At 37.7% G+C, this 7500-nt stretch overlaps 1 protein-coding gene across 1 annotated transcript in view; it reads right to left on the minus strand.

Annotated features, from left to right (window-relative positions):
- The window catches only part of LOC119581071 (probable chitinase 10), an 82927-nt gene that overhangs the window by 74637 nt on the left and 790 nt on the right, over nucleotides 1–7500 (minus strand).

Below are 7500 nucleotides of genomic sequence, written 5' to 3' on the forward strand. Positions count from 1 at the left end.
TTTTTATATATATATACATATATATATATATACCGAAATAAGCTATACATAAGGGTACAGTGATAAAGAAAAATAGAAGTACATGTTGCACGTCTCGAGGCATGTTGCAATTGCACCGTGTAACATGACACAGTTGGGAGTAACAGATGGCCTTCAACATAACGGGGTGACTTACTTGTAATTTTTCTTACTTATCTGTTTATTTCTTGCAATAGTAAAACATTAAAAACAACAACAATGATGATGATAGTAAGGGTGATAAGTACCATAATCATAATCGTTATAATAATCATATTAATTATCTTAACAGTAATGATAATTATAATGATAAAACTAACGATAGTGATGATGATAGTAACAATAATACGAATAATAATAATGATAATAATAATAATAATAATAATAATAATAATAATGATAATAATAACAATAATAATAATAATAATGGTAATATTAATAACAAATAATGATAATAATACGATAAGCATATTAAACTTGTCCGACCGCATTCACGTTTTCTTTTCTTCGCCTGATACGCATAACAATGAAGAAAATAATAAGAAAAAACAAAGAGAAGAGAAGAAATACCAACCCCCTTTAAGTGATCTCTCTCGAAGGCCCATTATGTTCAGTCACAACCGCATTCTTTGGTAACGTTCTTCACTTTAATATTGCTGTTTACCTCGCTGACCTCCTCCTCCCGTACCTTCTCATGGTCTTCGAGTTCGAGTTGATTTAATTCCGTATTGGTTATTCGCATTTTCTTTTCTATTCTGATTTTTATTTTTGTTTTTCTACTTGGGTTTTTCGTCATATGTTTTTTTTTTTTTTTTGTCTATTCTACTGGGTTTTCGTTTTTTTTTTTTTTTTAATTCTCGCTCTATCTTGTCTATGCTTTTCTCTTATTCTTATTCGATCGTCTGTTTCCTATTCTGTCGGATTTTCTGTCTCCCCCCTTTTATTCGTCTCTATTCCTATCCACTTCTCGCCTCCGTCCCAATCGACCTCTCGCCTATCCTCTGCCACCCAGCGTCCCCCGACCCCGATCCACCGCGCCTCCACCGGTTCAGAGGATAGTATCTTTTTATATTATATATTTTTTTTTGTTTTGCCTTTTTTTAAGATGGTTGTTTATTGTTGGTTATCACTTGTTCTTTTTTAATTATCTACAATCGATGATAATTTATTCTTTGAGCTGAGAATTCTCCTGGCGGTTTTCACTTTACCTTTTATTATTATTATCATGATTTTTTTTTTTTTTTGGGGGGGGGGGGGCAAGAGGATATTTCCAGTTCTTGTATCACTCCGGCTTGTCTCTCCCAAGCAATTCGAATCAATTCCACACCTTCTCTCCTCCCCCCCGCCCCTCCCCCTCCCCCCCAGCTCTCCCTACCACCTGCTCGATCTCTTCTCACCTCCCACTATCTCTGCCTTTATTCCTCCCTTCCCCCCTCTTCCTCTTCTCCTCCTCTCCAGCTCCCTCTCCTTGAATTCCACCCCGATCTCTTCCTCCTCAAATTCCCTTCCCCCCTTCCTCTCTTTACTCTCTCCTCCCCTCTCCCCTCTCCCCCCCACCCACTACACTCCCTCTTACCCTCCCCACACCCCCCTCTCACCCCCCCACCCACCCTCACTCCCCCTCAAAGCAACACCAGCAGCAGAAGAATTCATATGTTCCTATTTGTAATCTTAACACGCGGGAAACACTTTTGACATTGTTAACATGAGAGATATCTTATAAAGGGACACATCGTGAATATTAAATAATCATTTGAATTGGATCTTTCATTAGCCTTGCGATGGAATTTATAGGCCTTCAAACCTGACGCTTGTATTTTCTCATTTTCTTTTTTTTTTTTCGTTTTTCTTTTTTCCCTCTTCTTCTCTTTACTATCATTACTACTATCATTGTTGTTATTGTTATTCTCCTTCTTCTTCATAAGCTGATAAGACCCATCAAAATTTAAGTAATCAAGGGATCCAATATTAGTCACAGCGTGTGGTCAAGACAGTGCTAAGGTATAAAAACATGGAAAAAAAAATATTACAGAATTTTCATTATTCGTGTGAGGAAAATATTTAAGAAATTATGATTTTTTTATTTGGTAATTTTCTAAATAGTACGAAATTATTATTATGTTACAAATTATTATATTAACAATAATAATAACGGTAATGGTAGAGATAATAATAATAATAATAATAATAATAATAATAATAATAATAATAATAATAATAATAATAATAATAATGATAATAATAATATAATCATAATGATGATGATGATAATAATAATAATAATAATCATAATGATAATAATAATAATAATAATAATAATAATAATAATAATAATAATAATAATAATAATAATAATGACATTAACCATCACCATTATCTCGTCATTCGTAAATATTACGCGGTAGTACTGGGAATTCCTGCGAGTGGAAATTCCCTCCGGCGACCGCATTTGCTCACCGCGAGGGTCCCTCTTCCGGTCCCCGGCCTCGCCCCGGTAAGATGTGGGACGCGGCGGGAGAGCGGCGGTTTGTTTACGGAAATCACGCGCCTCGTAATCCACAATCCCCCTGCCCCCGCCCCTCCTCCCTGTCTCCCTGTCCCCCTGACTCGCCCTCGTCTCTGTCCCCCATGCTTTACCCTCCCTCTTTTCTCTTTGGTCCCTAATATTTCCGTTTTCTTTCTCAATTTTACGTCCTTCTTAACTTCTCTCCTTCTCTCCTCCCTTTCTCTTTCGTCTCTCTCTATCATCTATCATCTCATTCCTCTACCTTGTTAGCCTGTCACACTAACGCCAATTACCCAGTTACAAATCCATCAGGCCAGCCCTATTAGGTCAAGGGAAGAGGTTTGTAAGCAGCATATGAGGGAATGTAAATAAGAGTCTGTACAGCCCATCGGTGACTGACCCCTTGTGGTGATACTAGGAGCACGCGCCCTGTTCCGTTCCTGGATGGGTATATGGGGATACCCTCGGACGTAATAGAAAGGGTATGAATGAGGATGAATAATGCAAGGTATGTATTTCATATTTCCATACTACTGGTTTATCGGAATTATGTCATTCTGATGACTTCATATCGAAACGTCTGTGATATGATTCCCAAGGTTGATTTGTTCATTCTCACTCAGGCGTTTGTTCTCTAGGATTTTATGTTATTGAAGAGTTATTGCGTGGTTTCTCTGTACGAATATGCATTTTTATTGACCCCTTAGGCGTTACCGAGTAAACACGACTTGTCTCTAGTGAAAAGAAATACATAAATATAAAAGAAAATCCTATGTAAATATATTTTAAAAATAAAATGGCAAAATATGTAAACGTAAAACACAAGAAGATAAGTAAAAGAAGACGCAAAATATAGTACTTGATGATTATAATAAAATGAAACAAAATTAAAGCGAAAGAAAGAACAAATTATCCAACACGAACAAATCTATCTAAAAAAAAAGCCTCTTCAACATATTTTCCCTTTCTTATCCTCCGTTAAGAACCACCGATGAGCGTTCTCTATCGGTTATCTTAAGCCCCATAGACGCCCATAAGCCAGAGGAGGCGTGGGCGTCCCGCAGAGTGAGAGGCACAACCTTGTCCCCTTGTCTGTGATGCTATCTCGGTGATGCTACCTGCCTCTACCTCTCGCTCGTTCGTTACGCCCATTTTTTCATTCTTTTCTTTGCTCTTTCTACACTTTTATCTTCTTTTACTGTCTCTTCTTTTATTTCTCCTCAGTCTAAGCTTGGTTTTCGATCTTTGGTTAATAAGAGTTCGTGGTTTAGATTTCCACTGAAGTGTTGACACGAATGAGTAAATGTTGACGTTACGCTGTATGCACCGTCACGTGATCAAGGGCTGTGTATATGTGGGCGTGTGTGCGTGCATGTGTGTGTGGGGAGGATACTTGAGCAATGGCAGAGAAGAGATAAGAGAAGAGAAAAGAAGAGAAGAGAAGACAGAGAGAGAAGAGAGAGAGAGAAGACAGAGAGAGGGAGAGAGAGAGAGAGAGAGAGAGGAGAGAGAGAGGAGGAGAAGAGAGAGAGAGGGAGAGAGAGGAGAGAGAGTTGAGAGATAGAGACAGAGAGAGAAAAAGAGAAAGACGAAAAGAAAACGAGAGACACGAAGAAAACGAAAAGGAAGAGAAAACGAAGAGACAGAGAGAGAGAGAGAGGAGAGAGGAGAGAAGAAAAGGAACGAGAGCACGGAGGGTAGAGACAGCAGCAAAGCAGAGGAAGTGAGAGGGACGGGAGAAGGAAGAAGCTGAGGGGGAGGTGCAAGCAGATGAGCAAGGGAAGGAACAATTGCACGGTACCAGTATTATGTTTTTTTCTTGTATGGTTTTCATCCGTTTTTTTATTGTTTTCAACGGTGATTTTTTTTCTTCAGAAGCAAAGAGAAGAGAAGAGAAGAGAAGAGAAGAGAAGGGAAGGCAAGAAAAGAAGAAAGAGAAGAGAAGAGAATATACGAGACAAGAAGATACGAGACGAGAAGAGGAGAGAATAAAATACAATACAATAAAAGATAAGATAAGCTTAAGAAGCAAAAGAAAACGAGGAAAAGACAACGAGAGAAAAATAAATAAAAGTAAATAAAAAAATAAAAACACACCTAAGCCTAAGAGTTAACGATTTCATCCCAAAACTCTCGTAAATCTACAACTCCAGACTCCGCACTCTCACGACCCGACAGGTTCCGACGACCGACCCGCGATTGTCTACGCGCTATGCACCTCTGCGATACGCGCGTCGACTAGCGATACGATACGAGGAACTATCTATCGACTGCCTATAAAGAGGGGGGAGAGAGAAGAGAGAGAGGAGGAGGAAAAGAGAGGAAAGAGAGAGAGAGAGAGAGAGAGAGAGCGAGAGCGTGGGATCGCGGTGTGGGTAAGACCGGTGTTCAGGATGGCTATTGCGTGGACTAGTCATACTACAGGTTTCGTGTGGATTTCCGTTCATGGTTATTTTAGGTCGTATCACCCTGTTAGTCTACATGTTCTCATGTTTACTATGCGTTAGAACAAATGCATACATACATACATACAACAACTACAACATACAGACAACAACATACAAATACATAGACATACATACAGACTACATAAATACATACAGATATGATACGTATTATTAATACGGTTAGATTATTGTAACTATATAATATCAGTATTACTGATATGGATATTATCGTATATTGTTATGTGTTATAGTATGTATATGTTATAGTTATAATGTTTATCTATATAGTATTATATATGCGTATATATACATAACTGCAACACACACACACACAACACACACACACACATCACACACACACACAACCACACACACACAACAACATACACACACAACACACACAACACAAACACAACATATATATATAATATATATATATATATATATATTATATATGTTATGTGTGTATATATATATATGTATATATATAAATGATATCATATATATATATATATACATATAATACATATAATAATAAACAATAATAAATAAATATATATAAATAATATACTAACACCACCACACAACAAATATATATATATATATATTATATATATATAAATATATATATATATTATTAATAATACATAATATATATATATATAATATATATATAATATATCATAATAATACATATATATAATATATATATATATATATATAATATATATATATATATTATATATATATATATATATATATATATATATATATATATTGTATACGTATGTAGACAAATATATAGACATAAATGTAAAGCATCAGCATTAAGAGAGCTCATTACCATCGCCATTACCAATTACCGTCTGAGGAGACTTCAACGCCAAGGCAAGAAGTAACCCAAGCCTCGCGTTAATGAAAAGGCCAAGCCCTCCGACTCTACGCCTAAACGGAATCCATTATTCTTATCAGCAGATATACAGACACGAGAAAAACCGCTACACATGTTTTATTCACTAGGGTTAGGGGACCTAGGAGATCTTACGTGCCCTGAAGGAGGAGGAGGAGGGTGTGAGTACGTAGCAGGGGACAATGGACGATAGGAAGGGGCCCAGAGCTGTCTTGTTTTCTCTCTTTGATTCTGGAAATTTACGTTCTTCGTTGGGGATGATGTGGGTTTAATTACTATCTAATCATTCTTATATTTTTCAATCAGTTATGTATTGATACGTATATCGTATGTTCGAAGTGAAAAAATACATTGCACGGGAAGTATAGGTATCGCGTAATGTAGTGAGAGAACAGTGACCGCATAGTTTCAAAAGCTAATGTACTGTCTCTGACGTTTTCGTTAAGGTCGTGTTCCCCACCCCCTTCCTCCCCCCGTGTTTTTTGCTCGAATTAGTACCGAAGCGAAGATCCCTTTCGTGTCAACAAAGAAGAAAGAAGATCCGTCTCTTCATTGCCTTCTTCAGAAACCTAAAGAGTAATGTTATCCTCCTTAAGACCCCATATTTGTCATTCCTCTCTCATACTAGCGGGGTTATTCACACTCGTCCCTTTTTTTTCTATACTAACTCACTTAGGGCACTTAAGGTACCAGGTGGAGGCTCATACCACGTCAATGGTGTTGTAGAGCCATGGGTCTTTCGAGGATTTTGTGGAGTAGGAATTAGTGTTGATATCTATACTATATAATTGCCTATTGTATGTATTATACCGGGCCTTCTCCTCTTCTTTTGTAGATGTAAGTGTCATTGACTCTATGGTGGTTTATTGACTAAATCGCCCATTTGTTGAACTTTTCAAAGCAGGAAAATGTACTGAATAACCCTTGCAATTGTACGTAAACGAATTCTACCATGCTATGTCTATCCTGATATACAAGAGTAAAAAACGATCGCACACCAATAGTTCTCATAACAAAATCGTTTGATATACGGCCTAGTATTTTGATAACAATAACAGTGATAACAGAAAGCCTATGTGTCAACCCTGAAACAGAAAACGGGGCGCGGGTGTTCAGCAGGTTTTCATTCATCGCGCCGCTTAACCTGACGCGATGCACAGCCCGAGTAACCTTGAACTTGAAAACTTTTCCAGCAACTCACTCGCACGGTCTCTCTCTCTCTCTCTCTCTCTCTCTCTCTCTCTCTCTCTCTCTCTCTCTCTCTCTCTCTCTCTCTCTCTCACTCTCTCTCTCTCTCTCTCTCTCCTCACTCACTCACTCACTTTTTTTCTCTTTCTGATCTTCCGATCTGTGCCTCTCTCTCTCTCTCTCTCTCTCCATTTTCTTACTATTTGTTTATCTTTCTTTTTCTTCCAATCGATCTCTCTATACGTATATCCATCCTCTATCTCTATCTCTCTGTCTATCTATCTGTCTACCTCTCTCCCACTCACTCACTCACTCACTCACTCACTCACTCTCTTTTTTATATTTACTCTTTTTTTCTCTCTCTCACTCTAATTCACTCCTTTTTCTCTCTCTCTCACTCACTCTCGCTCTTTTCTCTCCTGTCGCCGCTT

This window comes from Penaeus monodon, chromosome 14 (genome assembly GCF_015228065.2).
Source record: "Penaeus monodon isolate SGIC_2016 chromosome 14, NSTDA_Pmon_1, whole genome shotgun sequence".
In the NCBI taxonomy this organism is placed as follows: Eukaryota; Metazoa; Arthropoda; class Malacostraca; order Decapoda; family Penaeidae; genus Penaeus; species Penaeus monodon.